The sequence below is a fragment of the Tursiops truncatus genome, chromosome 7 (assembly GCF_011762595.2).
Source record: "Tursiops truncatus isolate mTurTru1 chromosome 7, mTurTru1.mat.Y, whole genome shotgun sequence".
Classification (NCBI taxonomy): Eukaryota; Metazoa; Chordata; class Mammalia; order Artiodactyla; family Delphinidae; genus Tursiops; species Tursiops truncatus.
Genome location: NC_047040.1, coordinates 93818131 through 93842233, shown reverse-complemented (window position 1 = coordinate 93842233; position 24103 = coordinate 93818131). Strand labels below are relative to the sequence as shown.

The 24103-nt window shown below is 40.4% G+C and overlaps 1 protein-coding gene across 4 annotated transcripts in view; it reads left to right on the top strand.

Annotated features, from left to right (window-relative positions):
* The window catches only part of RAB3GAP1 (RAB3 GTPase activating protein catalytic subunit 1), a 131623-nt gene that overhangs the window by 44667 nt on the left and 62853 nt on the right, over positions 1–24103 (top strand). Inside the window, exon 1 of one of the 4 annotated variants that reach the window (XM_019925487.3) lies at positions 15147–15305. The exons of the other annotated variants lie outside the window; for them this stretch is intronic. The gene's annotated coding sequence lies outside the window, so the exon portion shown is untranslated. Of the gene's footprint in view, positions 1–15146; positions 15306–24103 lie in introns of those variants that run through there. 4 annotated transcript variants of the gene reach the window in all.

Here is a 24103-nt window from a genome sequence, read left to right as displayed (position 1 = left end):
GGAAGTCACTTGTTAGTAGTTTTTTTTTTAAATAAATTTATTTGTTTTATTTATTTTTGGCTGCGTTGCATCTTCGTTGCTGCACGCGGCCTTCCTCTAGTTGCGGCAAGCGGGGGCTACTCTTTATTGCAGAGGACAGGCTTCTAATTGTGGTGGCCTCTCTTGTTGCAGAGCACAGGCTATAGGTGCGTGGGCTCAGTAGTTGTGGCTTGAGGGCTCTAGAGCGCAGGCTTGGTAGTTGTGGCGCACGGGCTTAGTTGCTTCGCACCATGTGGGATCTTCCTAGACCAGGGCTTGAACCTGTGTCCGCTGCATTGGTAGGTGGATTCTTTTTTTTTTTCTTTTTTGCGGTGGGCGGGCCTCTCACTGTTGTGGCCTCTCCCGTTGTGGAGCACAGGCTCCGGACGCACAGGCTCAGCGGCCATGGCTCACGGGCCTAGCTGCTCCGCGGCATGTGGGATCTTCCTGGACCGGGGCACGAACCCGTGTCCCCTGCATTGGCAGGCGGACTCTCAACCACTGCGCCACCAGGGAAGCCCTGGTAGGTGGATTCTTAACCACAGCGCCACCAGGGAGCTCCCAGTAGTTTTTTTTCTTTAATATTCCCATTTGCTTTTTAAACATTTTATTTTTAAAATTAGCATAAAGTAAATTGACCTTTTTTTGTTTTTGGTGAACAGTTCACTGAACTTTAACACATGTATAGGTTTTTTTTTTTCCCTTAACATCTTTATTGGAGTATAATTGCTTTACAGTGGTGTGTTAGTTTCTGCTTTATAACAAAGTGAATCAGTTATACATATACATATGTTCCGATATTTCTTCCCTCTTGTGTTTCCTTCCCTCCCACCCTCCCTATCCCACCCCTCTAGGTGGTCACAAACCACCGAGCTGATCTCCCCGTGCTATGCGGCTACTTCCCACTAGCTATCTATTTTACGTTTGGTAGTGTATATATGTCCATGCCAGTATCTCAGGTTGTCACAGCTTACCCTTCCCTCTCCCCGTATCCTCAAGTCCATTCTCTAGTAGGTCTGTGTCTTTATTCCCGTCTTACCCCTAGGTTCTTCATGACTTTTTTTTTTTCCTTAGATTCCATATATATGTGTTAGCATATGGTATTTGTTTTTCTCCTTCTGACTTACTTCACTCTGTATGACAGACTCTAGGTCCATCCACCTCACTACAAATCACTCAATTCGTTTCTTTTTATGGCTGAGTAATATTCTATTGTACATATGTGCCACAACTTCTTTATCCATTCATATGTCAGTGGACACTTAGGTTGCTTCCATGTCCAGGCTATTGTAAATAGAGCTGCAATGAACATTTTGGTACATGACTCTTTTTTTTTTTTTTTTTTTTTTTGCGGTACGCGGGCCTCTCACTGTTGTGGCCTCTCCCGTGGCGGAGCACAGGCTCCGGACACGCAGGCTCAGCGGCCATGGCCCACGGGCGCAGCCACTCCGTGGCATGTGGGATCCTCCTGGACTGGGGCACAGACCTGCGTCCCCTGCATCGGCAGGCGGACTTTCAACCGCTGCGCCACCAGGGAAGCCCACGTGACTCTTTTTGAATTATGGTCTTCTCAGGGTATATGCCCTGTAGTGGGATTGCTGGGTCGTATGGTAGTTCTATTTGTAGTTTTTTAAGGAACCTCCATACTGTTCTCCATAGTGGCTGTATCAATTTACATTCCCACCAATAGTGCAAGAGTGTTCCCTTTTCTCCATACCCTCTCCAGCATTTATAGTTTATAGATTTTTTGATGATGGCCACTTTGACCGGTGTGAGATGATATCTCATAGTAGTTTTGATTTGCATTTTTATAATGATTAATGATGTTGAGCATTCTTTCATGTGTTTGTTGGCAGTCTGTATATCTTCGTTGGAGAAATGTCTATTTAGGTCTTCTGCCCATTTTTGGATTGGGTTGTTTTTTCGTTATTGAGCTGCATGAGCTGCTTGTAAATTTTGGAGATTAATCCTTTGTCAGTTGCTTCATTTGCAAATATTTTCTCCCATTCTGAGGGTTGTCTTTTGGTCTTGTTTATGGTTTCCTTTGCTGTGCAAAAGCTTTGAAGTTTCATTAGGTCCCATTTGTTTATTTTTGTTTTTATTTCCATTTCTCTAGGAGGTGGATCAAAAAGATTCTTGCTGTGATTTCTGTCATAGAGTGTTCTGCCTATGTTTTCCTCTAAGAGTTTGATAGTGTCTGGCCTTACATTTAGCTCTTTAATCCATTTTGAGTTTATTTTTGTGTATGGTGTTAGGGAGTGTTGTAATTTCATACTTCTACATGTACCTGTCCACTTTTCCCAGCACCACTATTGAAGAGGCTGTCTTTTCTCCACCGTATATTCTTGCCTCCTTTATCAAAGGTAAGGTGACCATATGTGCGTGGGTTTATCTCTGGGTTTTCTGTCCTGTTCCATTGGTTTATATTTCTGTTTTGTGCCAGTACCATACTGTCTTGATTACTGTAGCTTTGTAGTATAGTCTGAAGTCAGGGAGCCTGATTCCTCCAGCTCCATTTTTCGTTCTCAAGATTGCTTTGGCTCTTCGGGGTCTTTTGTGTTTCCATACAGATTGTGAAATGTTTTGTTCTAGTTCTATGAAAAATGCCAGTGGTAGTTTGATAGGGATTGCATTGAATCTGTGGATTGCTTTGGGTAGTACAGTCATTTTCACAGCGTTGATTCTTCCAAACAAGAACATGGTATATCTCTTCATCTATTTATATCAACTTTAATTTCTTTCATCAGTGTCTTATAATTTTCTGCATATAGGTCTTTTGTCTCCTTAGGTAGGTTTATTCCTACATATTTTATTCTTCTTGTTGCAATGGTAAATGGGAGTGTTTTCTTAATTTCACTTTTAGATTTTTCATCATTAGTGTATAGGAATGCCAGAGTCTCTATGCACAAATTTTGTATCCTGCTACTTTACCAAATTCATTGATTAGCTCTAGTAGTTTTCTGGTAGCATCTTTAGGATTCTCTATGTAGAGTATCATGTCATCTGCAAACAGTGACAGCTTTAGTTCTTCTTTTCCAATTTGGATTCCTTTTATTTCTTTTTTTTCTCTGATTGCTGTGGCTAAAACTTCCCAAGCTATGTTGAATAATAGTGGTGAGAGTGGGCGACCTTGTCTTGTTCTTGATCTTAGTGGAAATGGTTTCAGTTTTTCACCATTGAGAACGATGTTGGCTGTGGGTTTGTCATATATGGCCTTTATTATGTTGAGGAAAGTTCTCTCTATGCCTACTTTCTGCAGGGTTTTTATCATAAATGGGTGTTGAATTTTGTCGAAATCTTTCTCTGCATCATTTGAGAGGATCGTATGGTTTTTCTCCTTCAATTTGTTAATATGGTGTATCACATTATTGATTTGCATATATTGAAGAATCCTTGCATTCCTGGAATAAACCCCACTTGATCATGGTGTATGATCCTTTTAATGTGCTGTTGGATCCTGTTTGCTAGAATTTTGTTGAGGATTTTTGCATCTATGTTCATCAGTGATATTGGCCTGTAGTTTTCTTTCTTTGTGACATCCTTGTCTGGTTTTGGTATTAAGGTGATGGTGGCCTCGTAGAATGAATTTGGGAGTGTTCCTCCCTCTGCTATATTTTGGAAGAGTTTGAGAAGGATAGGTGTTAGCTCTTCTCTAAATGTTTGATAGAATTCGCCTGTGAAGCCATCTGGTCCTGGGGTTTTGTTTGTTGGAAGATTTTTAATCACAGTTTCAATTTCAGTGCTTGTGATTGGTCTGTTCATATTTTCTATTTCTTCCTGGTTCAGTCTCAGCAGGTTGTGCATTTCTAAGAATTTGTCCATTTCTTCCAGGTGTCCATTTTATTGGCATAGAGTTGCTTGTAGTAATCTCTCATGATCCTTTGTATTTCTGCAGTGTCAGTTGTTACTTCTCCTTTTTCATTTCTAATTCTATTGGTTTGAGTCTTCTCCCTTTTTTTCTTGATGAGTCTGGCTAATGGTTTATCAATTTTGTTTATCTTCTCAAAGAACCAGCTTTTAGTTTTATTAATCTTTGCTGTCGTTTCCTTCATTTCTTTTTCATTTATTTGTGATCTGATCTTTATGATTTCTTTCCTTTTGCTAACTTTGGGGTTTTTTTGTTCTTCTTTCTCTAAATGCTTTAGGTGCAAGGTTAGGTTGTTTATTTGAGATGTTTCCCGTTTATTAAGGTAGGATTGTATTGCTCTAAACTTCCCTCTTAGAACTCTTTTGCTGCATCCCATAGGTCTTGGGTCGTTGTGTTTTCATTGTCATTTGCTTCTAGGTATTTTTTGATTTCCTCTTTGATTTCTTCAGTGATCTCTTGGTTATTAAGTAGTGTATTGTTTACTGTCCATGTGTTTGTATTTTTTTACAGATCTTTTCCTGTAATTGATATCTAGTCTCATAGCATTGTGGTCAGAAAAGATACTTGATACGATTTCAGTTTTCTTAAATTTACCAAGGCTTGATTTGTGACCCAAGATATGATGTACCCTGGAGAATGTTCCATGAGCACTTGAGAAAAATGTGTATTCTGTTGTTTTTGGATGGAATGTCCTATAAATGTGAATTAAATCCATGTTGTTTAATGTATCATTTTAAGCTTGTGTTTCCTTATTTATTTTCATTTTGCATGATCTGTCCTTGGTGAAAGTGGGGTATTAAAGTCCCCTACTATGATTGTGTTACTGTCGATTTCCCCTTTTATGGCTGTTAGTATTTGCCTTATTTATTGAGGTACTCCTATGTTGGGTGCATAAATATTTACAATTGTTATATCTTATTGGATCGATCCCTTGATCATTATGTAGTGTCCTTCTTTGTGTCTTTTAATAGCCTTATTTTAAAGTCTATTTTGTCTGATATAAGAATTGCTACTCCAGCTTTCTTTTGATTTCCATTTGCATGGAATATCTTTTTCCATCCCCTCACTTTCAGTCTGTATGTGTCCCTAGGTCTGAAGTGGGTTTCTTGTAGACAGCATATATACGGGTCTTGTTTTTGTGTCCATTCAGCCAATCTGTGTCTTTTGGTGGGAGCGTTTAGTCCGTTCACATTTAAGGTAATTATCGATATGTATGTTCCTATTCCCATTTTCTTAATTGTTTTGGCTTTGTTATTGTAGGTCTTTTCTTTCTCTTGTGTTTCTTGCCTAGAGAAGTTCCTTTAGCATTTGTTGTAAAGCTGGTTTGGTGGTGCTGAACTCTCTCAGCTTTGCTTGTCTGTAAAGGTTTTAATTTCTCCATCAAATCTGAATGAGATCCTTGCTGGGTATAGTAATCTTGGTTTCAGGTTTTTCTCCTTCATCACTTTAAATACGTCCTGCCAGTTTCTTCTGGCTTGCAGAGTTTCTCCTGAAAGATCAGCTGTTAACCTTTTGGGGATTCACTTGTGTGTTATTTGTTGTTTTTCCCTTGCTGCTTTTAATATGTTTTCTTTGTATTTAATTTTTGATAGTTTGATTAATATGTTTCTTGGCGTGTTTCTCCTTGGATTTATCCTGTATGGGATTCTCTGTGCTTCCTGGGCTTGATTAATTATTTCCTTTTCCATATTAGGGAAGTTTTCAACTGTAATCTCTTCAAATATTTTCTCAGTCCCTTTCTTTTTTTCTTCTGCTTCTGGGACCCCTATAATTCGAATGTTGGTGCATTTAATGTTGTCCCAGAGGTCTCTGAGACTGTCCTCAGTTCTTTTCATTCTTTATTCTCCTCTGCAGTAGTTAATTCCACTATTTTATCTTCCAGGTCACTTATGCGTTCTTTTGCCTCAGTTTTTCTGCTATTGATCCCTTCTAGAGTATTTTTAATTTCATTTATTGTGTTGTTCATCATTGCTTGTTTCCTCTTTAGTTCTTCTAGGTCCTTGTTAAATGTTTCTTGTATTTTCTCTATTCTATTTCCAAGATTTTGGATCATCTTTACTATCATTATTCTGAACTCTTTTTCAGGTAGACTGCCTATTTCCTCTTCATTTGTTAGGTCTGGTGGGTTTTTACCTTGCTCCTTCATCTGCTGTGTTTTTTTCTGTCTTTTCATTTTGCTTATCTTACTGTGTTTGAGGTCTCTTTTTCGCAGGCTGCAGGTTCATAGTTCCCGTTGTTTTTGGTGTCTGTCCCCAGTGGCTAAGGTTGGTTCAGTGGATTGTGTAGGCTTCCTGGTGGAGGTGACTATGCCTGTAGTTTGGTGGATGAGGCTGGATCTTGTCTTTCTGGTGGGCAGGTCCACGATTGGTGGTGTGTTTTGGCGTGTCTGTGGCCTTGTTATGATTTTAGGCAGCCTTTCTGCTAATGGATGGGGCTGTGTTCCTGTTTTGCTAGTTGTTTGGCATAGGGTGTCAAGCACTGTAGTTGCTGGTCGTTGAGTGAAGCTGGGTCTTGGTGTTGAGATGGAGATCTCTGGGAGATGTTCGCCATTTGATATTACGTGGAGCTGGGTGGTCTCTTGTGGACCCGTGTCCTGAAGTTGGCTCTCCCACCTCAGAGGCACAGGATTGACTCCTGGCTGGAGCACCAAGAGCCTTTCATCCACATGTCTCAGAATAAAAGGGGTTAAAGGAGCAGCTGATTCGCGGACTCTGGCTCACTCAGGGGGCAGGGATGGAGGGGTACGTGTGTGGGGTGAGCTTGCGGTGGCAGCAGCCAGCGTGATATTGCACCAGCCTGCGGCACGCCGTGCATTCTCCTGGACAAGTTGTCCCTGGATCTTTGGACCCTGGCAGTGGCAGGCTGCACAGGCTCCCAGGAGGGGAGGTGTGGACAGTGACCTGTGCTTGCACACAGGTTTCTTTGGTGGCCGCAGCAGCAGTCTTAGCGTCTCATGCCCGTCTCTGGGGTCCCCGCTGATAGCCGCGGCTCACGCCCGTCTCTGGGGCTCCTTTAAGCAGCGCTCTTAATCCCCTCTCCTCACGCACCAGGAAACAAAGAGGGAAGGAAAAGTCTCTTGCCTCTTCAGCAGGTCCAGAATTTTTCCCGGACTCCCTCCCAGCTAACCGTGGTGCACTAACCCCCTTCAGGCTGTGTTCACGCCGCCAACCCCAATCCTCTCCCTGGGATCGGACCGAAGCCCAAGCCTCAGCTCCCAGCCTCACCTGCCCCGGCGGGGGAGCAGACAAACCTCTCGGCCTGGTGAGTGCCGGTCGGCACTGATCCTCTGTGCGGGAATCTCTCTGCTTTGCCCCCCGCTCCCCTGTTGCTGTGCTCTCTTCCGCGGCTCCGAAGCTTCCCCCCTCCGCCACCCGCAGTCTCCGCCTGCGAAGGGGCTTCTAGTGTGTGGAATCCTTCCTCCTTCACAGCTCCCTGCCACTGGTGCAGGTCCCGTCCCTATTGTTTTGTCTCTGTTTTTTCTTTTGCCCTACCCAGGTACGTGGGGAGTTTCTTGCCTTTTGGGAGGTCAGAGGTCTTCTGCCAGCGTTCAGTAGGTGTTCTATAGGAGCAGTTCCACGTGTAGATGTATTTCTGATGTATCTGTGGGGAGGAAGGTGATCTCTGCGTCTTAGTCTTCCGCCACCTTCTCAAATCACCTCCATGTATAGGTTTTTTAAAATTGCTACCACAGTCAGAATGTAGAACAGTTCTGTAACCTCCCCCAAACTCCTCTTCTTTGTTATAATGCGGACAGTCACTGATATGTTCTGAATCACTATAGTTTTGTCCTTTCAGGAGTGTCATAGAGATGGACTCAAAGAGTAATCATGTGAGACTGGCTTCTATCACTCAGCATAATGCTTTTGAGATCCTTTGAAGTAATTTTTTTTTTTTTTTTTTTTTTGCGGTACACGGGCCTCTCACTGTTGTGGCCTCTCCTGCTGCGGAGCACAGGCTCCGGACGCGCAGGCTCAGCGGCCATGGCCCACGGGCTCAGCCGCTCTGGGGCATGTGGGATCCTCCCGGACCGGGGCACGAACCCGCGTCCCCTGCATTGGCAGGCGGACCCTCAACCACTGCGCCACCAGGGAAGCCCCTGAAGTAATTTTTTATCAATGGTTTTATCCTTTTTATTGCTGAGTAGTATTCTGTTTTAAGGATATACCACAGTTTAATCATTTACCTGTTGAGGGGTAGTAGGATTGTTTCTAGGATTGGACATTTATGAATAGAGCTGCTGTAAATATTTTTGTATAGATGTTTTATATGAAAATATAGTTTCAGTTTACTTGGGTAGATATCTAGGGTGGGATTAAGTCATATGGCGAGTGTATATTTAACTTTATAAGAAACAGCCAAACTGAGTTCCAGAGTGACTGTACCATTTTGTATTCTCATCAACAATGTATGAGAGTTTCAGTTGCTCTATATCCGCAGTAGTACTTGGTGTCAGTTATTTTAGTTTTAGCCATTCTAATAGGTATGTTGTGATATCTCATGCTAGTTTTAATTTGAATTTTGAATATCTGTCATGTGTTTATTTGCCATCGTATATACTCTATGGTGAAGTGTCTGTTCAAGTCTTTTGTGCACTTTTTAATTGGGTTGTTTTCTTACTGCTGTGTTTTGAGAGTTCTTTATATATTCTGAATACCCATATTTCCTCTGGACAGTAGTTTATCTTTTCATTCTCTTACTAGTGTCTTTTCCAGAATAAAAATTTTAAATTTGATGTAGTTCAGTTTATTAGATTTTTACTTTATAGATCATGCTTTAGTGCCATGTCCGAGAACACTTGCACAAGGTCACAAAGCCTTTCTTCTATTTGATAAAAATATATAAACTTAAAAAATTTTTTTGGCTTATTTTAGATTTATGAAAAGTTATAAAGATAGTACAGACTGTCCCGGGATACCCTTCACCCAGTTTTCCCTACTTTTAACAGTTTATGTTACCATGGTATGTGTGTCAAAACTGAGAAACTGGGCTTCCCCGGTGGCGCAATGGTTGAGAGTCCACCTGCTGACGCAGGGGACACGGGTTCGTGCCCCGGTCTGGGAAGATCCCACATGCTGCGGAGCGGCTGCGCCCGTGAGCCATGGCCGCTGAGCCTGCGCGTCTGGAGCCTGTTGCTCCGCAACGGGAGAGGCCACAACAGTGAGAGGCCCGCGTACCGAAAAAGAAAAACAAACAAACAAACAAACTGAGAAACCAACAGTGGTACATTATTATTAGTTAAACTTTATTTAACTAGTTTTTCCACTAACATCCATTTTCTGTTGCAAGATCTAATCTGGGATACCTCATTGCATGTAGTTATATCTCCTTAGTTTCCGTTCTGTGAAAATTTCTGTCTTTCCTCATTTTTCATCACTTTGAGATTTTGAGGGGTACTAGTCAGGTATTTTGTAGAATCTCCTTCAATTTGGGTTTGTGTCTTTTTAAAAACTTTTTAAAGTAAGAAAAATTATTTTATGGTTACACGTGGGTTATGACTTTTGGAGAGAATACCATAGAGGTGAAATGCCTTTGTATCATATCATATCAGAAGGTCATGTTATCATCATGACTTAGTCACTGGTGATATTAACTTTCATCACATTGTCAATTCTGTGTTTTATTCTAAAAGTTTTACATTTTATATTTAGAGCTGTTATCCATTTCAAGTTAATTTTTGGATAAGATTCTTTTTTTTGCATGTGGATGTTTACTTGTGCCAACCTCATTTGTTGAAGAGTTTCCTTTCATCATTGACTTACTTTTGCACCTTTGTCCAAGATCGTTTGGCCATATTTGTGTGGGTTTGTGTCTTGGTTGCTATAGTTTTGTAATAAGCCTTTAAATTAGGTAGTGCGATTCCTTCAATTTTTCTTTTTAAATTTTCAAAGTTGTTTTGGCTACTCTAGCTCCTTTGCTTTTCTATTTAAATTTTAGAATTGGTTTATCTATGTCTACAAAAAGTCCTGTTAGAATTTTGATTGGAATTGCTTTGAGTCTGTAGATCAGTTTGGTGGAGAATTGGTATGTTTACTATGCTAAGTCTTCCATTTTATGATCATGGTTTCTCCAATTATTTAGGTCCTCTTTGATTTCAGCAGACAGATCCTGTATATGTTTTGTTAGATTTGTATCTAATTACTGCTTTTTTAAAAGGAGCTATTGTAATGGTATTATTTAAACATTTTTCATATCCAGCTCTTTGTTACTAGTATGTAGGAATATGGCTAATTTTTGTGCATTGACCTTATATCCCATGACCTTACTAAATTCAGTTATTAGTTCTCGGAGTTTTGTGATGTCTTTTGGATTCTCTTTGTAAACAGTCATGTTGTCTGTGCATAGGGGTAGTTTTATTTCTTCCTTTCCAATATCTGGTTCTGTTTTTCTCCTTGCCTTTTTTTTTTTGCGGTACGCGGGCCTGTCACTGTTGTGGCCTCTCCTGTTGCGGAGCACAGGCTCCGGACGCGCAGGCTCAGCGGCCGTGGCTCATGGGCCCAGCCGCTCCGCGGCATGTGGGATCTTCCCGGACGGGGGCACGAACCCGTGTCCCCTGCATCGGCAGGCAGACTCTCAACCACTGCACCACCAGGGAAGCCTTTCCTTGCCTTTTAAACTAGCTAAGGCTCCAGTAAAATACTGAATAGGAATGATGAGAGTGGACGTCTTTGTCTTGCTCCTAATCTCAGAGGGAAAGCATTTAGTCTTTTACTATTAAATATGTTAGGTGTAGTTTTTTCATAGATGCTCTTCATTAGGTTGAGAATGTTCTATTCCTAGTACGCTGAGAGCTTTTATATGAATGGATGTTGAATTTTGTCAAGTGCATTTTCTGCTTGAATTGATATGATCATTTGTTTCTTGTTTCTTTTTTTTTAAATTATTTTTTGGCTGTGTTGGGTCTTTGTTGCTGCGCGCGGGCTTTCTCCAGTTGCGGTGAGAGGGGGCTACTCTTCGTTGCGATGCGTGGACTTCTCATTGTGGTGGCTTCTCTTGTTGCGGAGCACGGGCTCTAGGCGCACACGCTTCAGTAGTTGTGGCTCGTGGGCTCTAGAGTGCAGGCTCAGTAGTTGTGGTGCACGGGCTTAGTTGCTCTGCGGCATGTGGGATCTTCCCTGACCAGGGCTCGAACCCGTGTCCGCTGCATTGTTAGGCAGATTCTTAACCATTGTGCCACCAGGGAAGTCCCTATTTGTTTCTTCTGTAGATTTTTAATATGGTGATTACATTGGTTGATTTTGGTAGATAGCTCTTTAGCTTTGCATCGCAAGATGAACTCTACTTCAGCTTCTTCATGGTGTAATTTGTATTTGTGCTTATATGTATTGCTGAATTTGATATGCAGGTATTTGGTTGAGGACTTTAGTGTCGGTGTTAATAAGAAATATTGGTCTTTAGTTTTCCTATATTTTGATTTTGATGTCAGAGAAATGCTGGCCTCATAACATAAATTGGGAAGTAATTTGTTCACTTCTGTTTTCTGGAAGAAACTGTGTAAAATTGATGTTATCTTCTTTACTATTTGGTAGAATTGCCATTGAAACCATCTGGGCCTGGATTTGTTTTATTGAGGTGGCAGTCTCTTCTAAGATCCAGGCTTTAAGGAGAAGTCGTAGTTCCAGTTCCTTGCCTCATGTACACCCATATCCCTGAGGGGCCATTCAAAACGTTACAACCTGTGTACTGATTTGGATTGATGGGAAGTCCGTGCACAGACAATGCTTGATTAAATATAAAGGATACAGAAGGAAACTGATGTGTTTAGGGTACTTTGTAGAGAGATTGGTAACATCATCAGAAAAAGTATGCAGCTTCTTACTCTCAGTCCCTCATAAGCAAGGGATGCCAATATCTGAGTCATATTATACTTTTGGAAGCATAGTTTCGAGACCTAGCCTTATTTATATTTATTATGAGGCTCGGGCAATTTAGACATAACCTAGCCTGGATACATGCCAAAGACAGCTTCCCTTGAGCTGGTTATACCTTATCAGTCTCAGAGTGATATAATTCATATTATTTATGTGAATTTAGCTAAGCTAAATATGTGGTATTCTCAGACATAAACAGACTTTTCTTCCATCACTCTCTGTCTAGTCTATCAAAGCACCTTCAGTTTTGCAGACAGCTTTGTGAGCCGTACTAATAGGCTTTTAGCCTCTGAAAGGCTTATCCTGTAAAATCCCAATCCCTAGTCCCTAGCTGTGAGGGCCTATATCCAGAGTTGATAATCCCCTGGTTTTCTTCAGAGTCACCTTTGCATGCTTACTTCTGCCATTCAGTTCCCTCTTTGTTTCTGTGACTCAGGAATCGCCTCTTTATTCTTTCAAGTTCAGCTCTGTATTTCAAAAACATTATCATGTCTTATTAGGTATCTTGGTGTGTTTGGGGGGAAGGAGGACCTGTGTCATGTCAATCTGCTGTATCACTTCCATTTTTTAAATTTGATTTTTCTTAAAGGTTAGAAGACCAACAACCATCTTTTGAGAACTATTTGAAAATTAGACATATTAAAAGTATGTGTGTTTTCTTTTACTCAGCAAACATTCTTTTTAAACACTTACTGTGAGCCAGGTACTGGGATATGAAAGATAAAATGTGGTCCCTGCCTCAGTGAGCTTTGGGATTAGAAGAGGGATAGAGACAAGGGAACAAATGGCAACACTGTTGGTAAGTGCTCTCATGGAGGGCAGCACAGGGCTTGATGCAAACTCATAGGAGATACTGCCTTTCTAGACAGATCAAGTCAGGAAAATGTTTCCAGAAGAGGTGATGCCTTACCTGAATCCTGCAAGGCAAGTGAGAATAAGCCAGGTGAAGTTAGATGAAAAGGTATTCAAGGCCGAAGAAGAGCATCAGTAGACGTGATGATGCCTAAATGAACTTGAAACCTGTGAGTAGTTTGGTAAGCCTGGAGTATGGCAGCTGAGTGTGGAGAATGGCAAAAGATGAGGTGGTGTCTGTGTATTTGGAGCCTAATGTGAACTGGGCATCTTAAGGAGATTTCATAATGTTTGCATACTTATGTTTTTTTTACAGAATTTTAAAATTATAATTGTTAAAAATAAAAATTCTTAAAATTTTCAAGGATACAAATTAATCACCATGGTTCTTAGCAACTGAAGAATAAGATACACAGAAGTTTTCACTTATAAATATTTCGTTCTTTTAATTGAACTAAAGTTAATAAAGCAGACACTGAAAATTTGAGGTATTATGCAAAATATTTATACCATACATAATACAGTTAGTAAAGACTGACCCTGTCAGAAGGAGAAAAACTTAACATATGATTAATCAAAATTCTATTAATCTATTAAAGATTCTATTAATCTTTAGAAAATAGAACATTTATGTCAAATGCTGAATTTTGATGGTTTAAGTTTATAATCTACACCTATTTTGATATATCCTAGTTTCAGTTTTTATATCAGGCACATGCCAGATTAGTTTTAAGCCTGTTTAACTTTTTAAAGGATATTTTATAAAACTGGTCTCAAGAAGATACGTGGGCATGATTGCTGCTGAACCTGGACTTGGGTCTGCACAGCACAGCCAATCAACTAAAACCGCGTTGTGGTGAAGTAAAGTGCATCATTTATTGCAATGTACCAAGCGAGGAGAACGGGCAGCTTATGCTCAAAAGACCCAACTCTGCGATGGCTTTTCCAAGGCACCGCATGGTCCATGATCAGCTTGTGCTCTGTTCTTGGACTGGTTGACATCAAGGTGAAGTTTCACACATCATCAGTCTTCTGGCTCCAACCAGTTTGGGGTCTTCGTGCTTGGGGTCGGCAGTTTTCATCTGGTGGGGATCTGGTTTCTGTAAAAACAAGTTAGGAATGTGTGTGAGACCTTTATATCTTTCAGGGAACTGGGAGTTCAGTGACTCTGCTATATGGCTGACTTATAGTCTAAATTGTTACCAGTTTCTTGGCCCAACATCTTTGCTTTGTCTCTACATGCTCACATTTACTAGTAATTAACTCTTGAGCCAGCCTTTTGAGATTCAGGGGAGGTCTGGGAGACTAAAGCAAAAGCCTCTTGCTTCAAAAAACAGGGACACAAAGTCTTGTTTACAGTTTCACGATCAAGTTTTATAGTCTAGGCAAGGTAACTGTTCTTAATGATGTGATCTGTTGGCTGATTCTCTCTGCCTCCTTATATAACCTATCCTTTAAATACCTTCTAATGGCCTGATGCTGAAATCATCGTTAGAGATTTATTCCCTTCATTATTTGTTACTTATTAAAAGAAAATTAGCCCTGGAAATGACACAGACATTAGCCTTAGAAGACATTTATGTCCAAAGGTAAATTTATGAGATACTTTTTGAGCAGAGGGTGTGGTGGCCAGGATAATGAACCTCTGTACCTCCTAAAGATGTCCACATCCTAGAACATGTGAGTATAGGTTATGTGGCAAGAAGGAATCAAGAGAGCAGATGGAATTAGGGTTGCTAATCAGCTGATTTTAAGATGGGGAGATTTTTCCTGGGTTATCTGGGTGGGCTGGGTATAATCACAAAAGTTCTTAAAAGTAGAAAAAAGAGGTAGAAGATAGTCAGTGTCAGAGTGTTGTGATGTGAGAATAACTTGGCCTGCTGTTCCTGGATTTGAAGATGGAAGAAGGTCATGAGCCAAGGAATGAAGGTAGCCCCTAGAAACTGGGAAAGGCAAGGAATGGATTCTCCCTTAGAGTCTCCAGAAGGAATATAGCCTTGCTGACACCTTGACTTAGCCTGGTGAGACTTGCGTCAGACTTCTAACTTATAGAACTGAAAGATAATAAATTTGTGTTTTTCTAAGCTGCCAAGTTGGTGGTAATTTGTTATAGCAGCTATATGAAAATAATACAGAAAGTGAGAGCATAAATGTTATATGCCTGAGGAGACTTTACTGAGATTAGAAAAATACACTGAAAGTACAGCTAGATTTAACTGAGGACAGATTTTTGTCTCTGATTTTGCCTTTGTCTAGACTGGTCTTTGGGCTTTCACCTTCAGTCACACTTCATTGGTCACCACAAAGAAACAGCAACAGCGTAAGCAGCAGTCCATAAGAAATCTTGTCAGCTGTGTAGTTGAATAATTACGATAGCTTTTTAAAAAAAGATTCATATTTGTGATTTTAATGTATTTTTTTTCTAGTCCTAGAAAGAGATACGTGTAAAAGAACCTGATAGTTTTGAAAGAATGGTATTTAGCCCTAAGGACCTGTAAAATGTTCTTATTCTTTCAGAAGCAAACGTTTAGAGGACTTCCGGTAACTGTGACATGAAGAATTGTCAATTCCTCTCTGGAAAAAAAAAGTGTGAAAAAAAAGTATGAAACTGGAAAAAAAATAATCAAAACAACCATTTCAAGGCACTAGAGGCAAATAAATTTAGGAGCATTTATTCTTGAACAACTGCTAGAGCTTAGGTAAGAGTAGAGGGAACCTCTGGCCCTTTTGCCCGTTGCTGTTTCTGTCACCTCCCCCTCTTCTCCCCAGTCTGTGTTGATGAGAACTGTAGCTTTCCAGTCTAGGTTGGCCATGAAAACCATAAGCTCTATTGCCAGATGGGCAGATTTGATTCTGGGTGGAGGGCAAAAGCCTGTGGCTTTGCCTACTAAAAGTAGCAGACTCAATTGAGAATGGATGGGGAAACCCTGTACCTTTGCTAGGTCAAGGTTCCACACCTAGTCCAAAGCCAGTGGTGGATTATTCAGAAATGTAACAGGGAGATCCTGTATGAAAGCCATAGTAGAGCTGGATACACTCTGTACACATCCCTGTGTGATAGGGAAACTACATGTGTGCGTGGAAGACCCAAGAGAGCCCTAACTTGAGAACTGGTTGCAACTTTGTATGCATTCCCCAACCTGGACACACAGATCAGTCAGCAGAAGGAAAGCGTTATGGGCTCAGCTATTTGAGCACAATCTGTGCCCAAATTACTGATTTACCACTAAGCTACACAGACAAGGGGTAGCCCCTAGGGAGCCAGGCTAAAAAATAAGATTACTGAATAGAGACATAAGTAACAATACTTTGGGGAATACAGATTGCACAGTTGTAGTCTGCAATTTACTAAATACAAACAAACAAAAAAGAAACTAACAACCAGCAGAAAGTTAAACAGGACCTGATTTTACTACAATATGTTATCTAAATGTAATTTTCAACCACAAATTAATAGATTTGCAAGGTCACACAGGGAAGTGTGACATGTGTAAGTAGAAAAAAACAGTCAGTAGAAATGGACTCTTCATGGGGTCCAGAGGTTGGATGCAGCAATAACTTCAAAGCACTTATAAGTGTGTTCAAAGAATTAAAGGAACTGTATCGAAAGAATTAAAAATAGACTAACAATGAGTCAAATAGGAAGCCTCAATAAATAGAAATTATAATAAAGAACTAAATGGAAATTCCTAGAGTTGTAAAGGATAGCTGAAATAAACTTTGACCAGATATGCTCAAAAGCAGATCTGAGATAGCAGAATAAAGAGTTGGTAGATTTGAAAGATTAATAGAAATTATCCAATCCAAAGAATAAAAGAAAAAATTAGAGAAAGATGAACAGAACTTTAGAGATGCATGGGTCAGTATCATTGTTCCAAAGTATACTGTAATGGGAATCCCAGATGAAGAGAAAGAAAAGGGCAGAAAATATTATTTCAGAAATAATGGCTGAAAACTTCCCAGGTATGATGGAGAGAAAAAAAAAAATTCCTCAGGGACCCTAGAATCTCAGTGAACTCCAAGTAGGATAAACACAAAAGAGAACCACACCTAGATACGTTCTAGTCAACTTGCTGAAACCCAAAGACAAAGAGAATCAAAAACAGCAAGGGAAAAATGACTCATCATGTACAAGAGGACAGTACTGCTTGCTGACTTCTCATTAAAAGCAGTGGGAGTCAGAGGGCAGTACAGTGACATATTCAGAGTGCTGAAACAGAAAAAACTATCAACCAGGAATTCTATAGCCACCAAAACTAACTTTCAAAAGTAAAGGTGAGGGGGCTTCCCTGGTGGTGCAGTGGTTGAGAATCCACCTGCCAATGCAGGGGACACGGGTTCCATCCCTGGTCCGGGAGGATCCCACATGCCAGGAGCAGCTAAGCCCATGAGCCACAACTACTGAGCCTGTATGCCATAACTACTGAAGCCTGTGTTCCTGGAACCTGTGCTCCACAACAAGAGAAGCCACTGCAATGAGAAGCCCACACACTGCAATGAAGAGTGGCCTCTGCTCACCGCAACTAGAGAGAGCCCACGTGCAGTGTACAACGAGGACCCAACACAGCCAAAAATAAATAAATAAATTTATTAAAAAAAAAGAAAATGTGAAATAACAACATTGTCATATAAACAAAGCCTGAGAGAATTCATTGTAGGCTCACCTGCCTTACTGGCAGTATTAAAGAAAGCAGTAACGCGTATCCACAGGAAGAAATGAAGAGCATTGGAAATTCCCTAATAAATACAAAAGATATATTCTCCTATTTTTTTAAAACATAAGTTTGCTTAAGCAATAATTATAGCACTGTATTGTTGGGTTTGTAACATGTATCCATAATATATATGACAATATTGCACAAATGGGAAGAAATGGAGCTATGTTGTATAAAATTGCTAGATTTTACCAAAATTAATAACCTAGCAGTGTTACTGAACCAGACTTGGGTCCATTTGCCTGTGTGCAGGCAAGCCAGTCTACTGGCACTGGGTTGTGGTGAAGGAAAGTGCAGCATTTATTGCAGGGAGCCAAGCAAGGAGTCCAGGGCAGCCAGTGCTTAAAAGACCCGAAGGCTTTCAAGGAAAGGTTTATAAAGACGGGGTGAGGGAGGGGGTGGTTTGTGGGGTGTGTGGTCAGCTTGTGGACATTCTTCTGATGGGTTAGTAGTGAGGTAATTGGAAGTCAGCATCATCAACCTTCTGCTTCCAACCACTCTGGGCCCTACATGGCCGCAGACAGTTAACTTCTCCCACCTGGTGGGGGTTTCAGTATCTTCAAAACAGCTCAAAGGATGTGGCTCAGAATATTTAATTCCTCCTCCCTTGAGGAATTAAAGGTCCTTGACTTTGTTTATGGCTAAACTATTACTATTTTGTCTTGCTTGACTGTTTTTCTTTCTGCATTTTCTCACTTCTCTGATTAAGTTTATTCTTTGACTAAAGTTTTTCTACAGACAGAAGGTAGGCAGAGGACATGGGTGGGAGTCCTGTTCCAGGAAGGGCCCAGAGGGTCCTGCTAGGTTATAGTAGATTATAAATTAAAGATACAGAATGTAATATTAAAGGATCATTGGGGGAGAACATTGAAAAAAAGCAGTTGTTTATTGAACACTTCCATTTTCTCACTTTTTTTTTTTTTTTTTTTTTGCGGTACGCGGGCCTCTCACCGCTGTGGCCTCTCCTGTTGTGGAGCACAGGCTCTGGGCGAGCAGGCTCAGCGGCCACGGCTCACGGGCCCAGCCGCTCCGCGGCACGTGGGATCTTCCCGGACCGCGGCACGAACCCATGTCCCCTGCATCGGCAGGCGGACTCTCAACGACTGTGCCACCAGGGAAGCCCCTCTAAGTTACTTTTGTAGATGCTAGGGATTTAAATATGTCAAAGAAATGGTTTTGTCATTGTTTACCACCACCGTTTTTGGTGATCCATTATTTTATGCATATATTCTTTATACTGTTTGAAGAGGCTCTGAATATATTTCTTTCTAAAGTAATACATGTAAGGATTATAAAATTGTAGCAAGCAAGAAAGAAAAAGCCATCTCAAAACAAAAGAGACAAAAGAGTGGTAGATTGTCCTATCTTTCTCAATTGGAGGATGTGATGCTAAGGCTCATTTATATTTAAACTTAGTATTTAGTATACATATGTAATTTGTTAGATAAAACAACTCTATTATTAAGTATTGCCATAGTGGGATTTTTATTTTTTATGTTGATGCATTTGAGGTCTGAATAAATTTAAATCGCTAAAGTAGAAGTTGTAGGAAATATAAAGATTTATTAATGAAACTCATTATCTTACATCACATTCCCCCTTCACTTTTCCCACTCTCTCCTCCACATCCTTCCCTTTTCCACGTACACAGAAATGTGGGCTAAAACATCTCATGCTTTCTTAATTTTGGATAACCAAGCACAAAACCATGTGAAATCTGTGTTATATCCATCATATACTTTTTATGAATATGTGAGATATATGTATATGTATTTTTGTGCATTGGGGAATTTTTTAATATGGATTTTACTATAGTATTGTTGTGATAAATATTTCTTTTTTCTCAGCATTTCATATAGCCTTATATCATTAAGTTCAGATTTACCTTATTTTTTTAATGACTTAAATTTTTCCTAGTATAGGGAGGTACTGTAATTACCCATTTCTCTGTTGAAGGAGCTTAAAGTTGTTTCTGGTTTTTCACAATTAAACTATTATAATGAAGTTAATTGTACATATATCTTTGTGCATTTGTATGAATGTTTTTGTAGCATAGATATAGAGAGATATAATTCAAATATTGTGATTTTTTTTTTTTGGCTGTATGCGGGCCTGTCACTGCTGTGGCCTCTCCCGTTGCGGAGCACAGGCTCCGGACGTGCAGGCTCAGCGGCCATGGCTCACGGGCCCAGCCGCTCTGTGGCATGTGGGATCTTCCCAGACCGGGGCACGAGCCCATGTCCCCTGCATCGGCAGGCAGACTCTCAACCACTGCGCCACCAGGGAAGCCCAAATTTTGTGAATTTTAAATACTGATAAATTTTACCTTTTTGTCCTATGGAAATGTTTTAAGAGTTTATACCACCACCTGTGTGGCATATCCCAAGCTCTTGCCAACACTGGATCTTATCAGTGTTTTATATTTTTTGCAGATTTAATAGGTTGTGATATCTTTTTTTTAAAGTGATTTATTTATTTATTTATTTATTGCTGTGTTGGGTCTTTGTTTCTGTGCGAGGGCTTTCTCTAGTTGTGGTGAGTGGGGACCACTCTTCATCGCGGTGCGCGGGCCTCTCACTGTTGTGGCCTCTCTTGTTGTGGAGCACAGGCTCCAGACGCGCAAGCTCAGTAGTTGTGGCTCACGGGCCCAGTTGCTCTGCGGCATGTGGGATCCTCCCAGACCAGGGCTCGAACCCGTGTCTCCTGCATTGGCAGGCAGACTCTCAACCACTGCGCCGCCAGGGAAGCCCCTAGGTTGTGATATCTTGTTTCATTTACCTAGTCACTGTTGAGGTTGAAAATCTTTTAATAGAATTATTAGCCATTTATATTTCTCATTATTGGAAATATATATTAATTTTGCTTATTTATTAATTTTTTATTGTGGTGACACACAACAAAGTTTACCATTTTAACCATTTTTAAGTGTACCATTCAGTGGCGTTAAGTACTTTCAAATTTTTTGCAGCTGTCACCACTGTCCATCTTCGGAACTTTTTCATTTTCCCATATTGAAACTCTGTATTCATTAAACAATAACTCCCCATTCCTTCCTACCCTAGCCCCTGCTAACTACCATTCTACTTTCTGCCTCTATGAGTTTGACTACTCTGTGTACCTCATATAAGTAGAATCATAAAATATTTATCCTTTTGTGACTGGCTTATTTCACTTAACATAATGTCTTCAAATTTCATCTATGTTGTAGTATGTAGAATGTCTTTCCTTTTAAGGATGAATAATATTTCATTGTATGTATGTCCCACATTTTGTTTATCCATTCATCTGTTAATTGACAGTTGGTTTGTTTCCACCTTTTGACTGTTGTGGATAATGCTGCTGTGAACATGGGTGTTCAAATATCTGTTTTGAGTCTATGCTTTTAATTCTTTTGGGTATTGGCCCAGATGTGGAATTGCTGATTATCCTGTGTTTTAAATTTTTGAAGAACCACTGTGTTCTTTTCCATAGCAGCTGTACCATTTAGCATTTCCACCAGTCATGCTCAAGCATTCTAATTTTTCCATATCCATGTCAATATTTGTTTTCTGCGTTGTTTTGCTTTTTTTTGTGGTATGCGGGCCTCTCACTGCTGTGGCCTCTCCTGTTGCGGAGCACAGGCTCCGTACGCGCAGGCTCAGCGGCCATGGCTCACGGGCCCAGCCGCTCTGCGGCATGTGGGATCCTCCCGGACCGGGGCACGAACCCGCGTCCCCTGCATCGGCAGGCGGACTCAACCACTGCGCCACCAGGGAAGCCCTGTTTTGCTTTTTTAATGATAGCCATTCTAATAGATGTGAAGTAGTATCTTGTGGTTTTGATTTACATTTCCCTAATAATTAGTAATGTTGGCTACATCTTTTCATGTGCTTATTTGCAATTTGTATATCTTCTTCAGAGTAATGTCTATTGAAATCCTTTGTCCTTTTTTTTTTTTTTTTTTTTTTTTTTGCGGTACGCAGGCCTCTCACTGTTGTGGCCTCTCCCGTTGCGGAGCACAGGCTCTGGATGCTCAGGCTCAGCGGCCATGGCTCACAGGCCCAGCCACTGCGTGGCATGTGGGATCTTCCCGGACTGGGGCACGAACCTGTGTCCCCTGCATCGGCAGGGGGACTCTCAACCACTGCGCCACCAGGGAAGACCCCGTTTGTCCATTTTTTAATGTTTTGTTGATTTTGCTCATTTTTTAAAGCTCCCACCTAATGTTTGTTTACTTGATGAAGGCATGATCTCAGGCTCAAGTAGTTCTAGTAGGGAAAGTAAATCAATGATTTATATTGAACTTTAAAAAAAAAATTAATTCCTCGTTACTGCCACTAGGAGGCTTAGCAAGTGTAATCAGGTTTCTTGACAAAGCCAGTGTGCATAAAAACAACCTTTTTTTTTTGGTAAGGTATAATTGATATATAATGTTATATTAGTTTCAGGTGTACAACATAATGCTTTGGTATTTGTATATATTGTGAAACGATCACCATAGTAAGTCCTGTTATTATCTGTTAGCATACACAGTTACAATTCTTTTTTCTTGTGATGAGAACTTTTAAGATTTATTCTCTTAGCAACTTGCAAATATGCAGTACAGTATTATTAACTGTAGTCACCATGCTGTACATTACATTGCCATGACTTACTTTATAACTGGAAATTTGTACCTTTTGATCCTTTCACCCATTTTGAACACCTCCGACACACCACCTCTGGGAGCCAACAATCTGTTGTCTGTATCTATGACCTAGGTGTTTTTTTTGTTTTTTTTCGTTTGTTTTCTGGTTTTGTTTTTTTTTTTGATTCCATATGTAAGTGAGATCATATGTTATTTTGTCTTTCTCTGTCTGACTTATTTCAATTAGCATAATGTCCTCAAGTCCATCCATGTTGTTGCAAATGGTAAGATTTCATCCTTTTCTATGACAGAATAATATTCCATTGTATATGTATACCACCTTTTTTTAATCCATTCATCCATCAGTGGATACTTAAGTTGTTTCCATATCTTGGCTATTGTAAATAATGCTGCATTGAACATGGGGGTGCATATATCTTTTTGAATTAGTTTTTGTTTTCTTTGGATAAACACCCAGAAATAGAATTGCTGGATCATATGGTAGCTCTGTTTAAAAATTTTTTGGAGGCACCTCCATACTGTTTTTCCTGCTGGCTGCACCAATTTACATTCCCACCAGGGTTCCCTTTTTTTTATATCCTTGCCAGTACTTGTTTTTCTTTTTTTTCAATTTTATTTATTTATTTTTGGTTGCATTGGGTCTTCGTTGCCTCTTGCAGGCTTTCTCTAGTTGTGGCGAGTGAGAGCTACTCTTCTTTGTGGTGCGCGGGCTTCTCATTGTGGTGGTTTCTCTTGTTGCAGAGCATGGGCTCTAGGCGTGCGGGCTTCAGTAGTTGTGGCACGTGGGCTCAGTAATCGTGGCTCATGGGCCATAGAGCGCAGGCTCAGTAGTTGTGGCGCGCGGGCTTAGTTGCTCCACGGCATGTGAGATCTTCCCAGACCAGGGCTCGAACCCATGTCCTCTGCATTGGCAGGCGGATTCTTAACCACTGCGCCACCAGGGAACCGCTTGTTTTTCTTTTCTTTTTGATGATAGCCACTCTAAAAGGTATAAGGCGATTTGTCATTGTGGTTTTGATTTACATTTCCCTGATGATTAGTGATGTTGAGCATCTTTTCATGTACCTGTCAACCACTTGTATATATTGATCTCTTAATGATAATAGAAAAAATACATTCGAAATCCAAGAAGAGAGCATATTTAACAGGGGTAATGGGGTGGTATTTGAGATAAATCTTCAAAATAAGAATCCATTGCTATTCTGTGATGGCAGTTGAGTGTAGGGGAAACATTCCAGGTAATGGAAACAAAGTACTGATCAGTAGGGGAGATGAACCTTTGAAAAGAAGGTACAAAAAGTATATGTAATGCAATCTTTTTTGAGGATAGGATGAGTAAATGGATGGATGGAATAGTTCTGGAAGAATGACCAAGAAACTGTTGGCAGTGGTTTCACTCTAGTGCCTGGGGATACCAAGGCAAAATATTGTTTTGTTTCCTTTCTTCCAAGGACATTAAGAAAAGAAAGAAGAAAACTGTATTTAAAGACCTTTAGAGCTTAAAAATCACAGCTCTGGGTTCTTTACAGTATTTGATGCTGCTTCTACATAACTAATTTTGATTTCAGGGGTAGGAGGGTGGAGGTGAGGTGAGAAGATGAAAGAAATTTTTGTTATCTAAACAGTAAACAGATTATGGGTTGGACTTTAAAATTTTTTTTTTTTTTTTTTTGTGGTACGCGGGCCTCTCACTGTTGTGGCCTCTCCTGTTGCGGAGCGCAGGCTCAGCGGCCATGGCTCATGAGCCGAGCCGCTCCGCGGCATGTGGGATCTTCCCAGACCAGGGCATGAACCTGTGTCCCCTGCATCGGCAGGCGGAATCTCAACCACTGTGCCACCAGGGAAGCCCTAAAATGTTTTAAATCTTTTTTTTTTTTATTGCTGTTTTGGGGGATTTCTTGAGAATGTTCATAAAAATAAGCATTCATAACTGTTTACATAGAGTTAAAATAAGGCAAATGAGTAATGCCTTTTATAAATTTATTTAAAAAATATTATTAAATAAAAATACATTGGGGAGTGAATAGGGTAGGAATTTTCAGGAGGCAAGATCACCAATTTGACCTTAACATTTTTGTAAATTTTGGCTACAAATCTGTGGTTTTTAAAGGACTTGTCAACTAAATGAGAAGTTTTCATTACTGTGGGATACCGT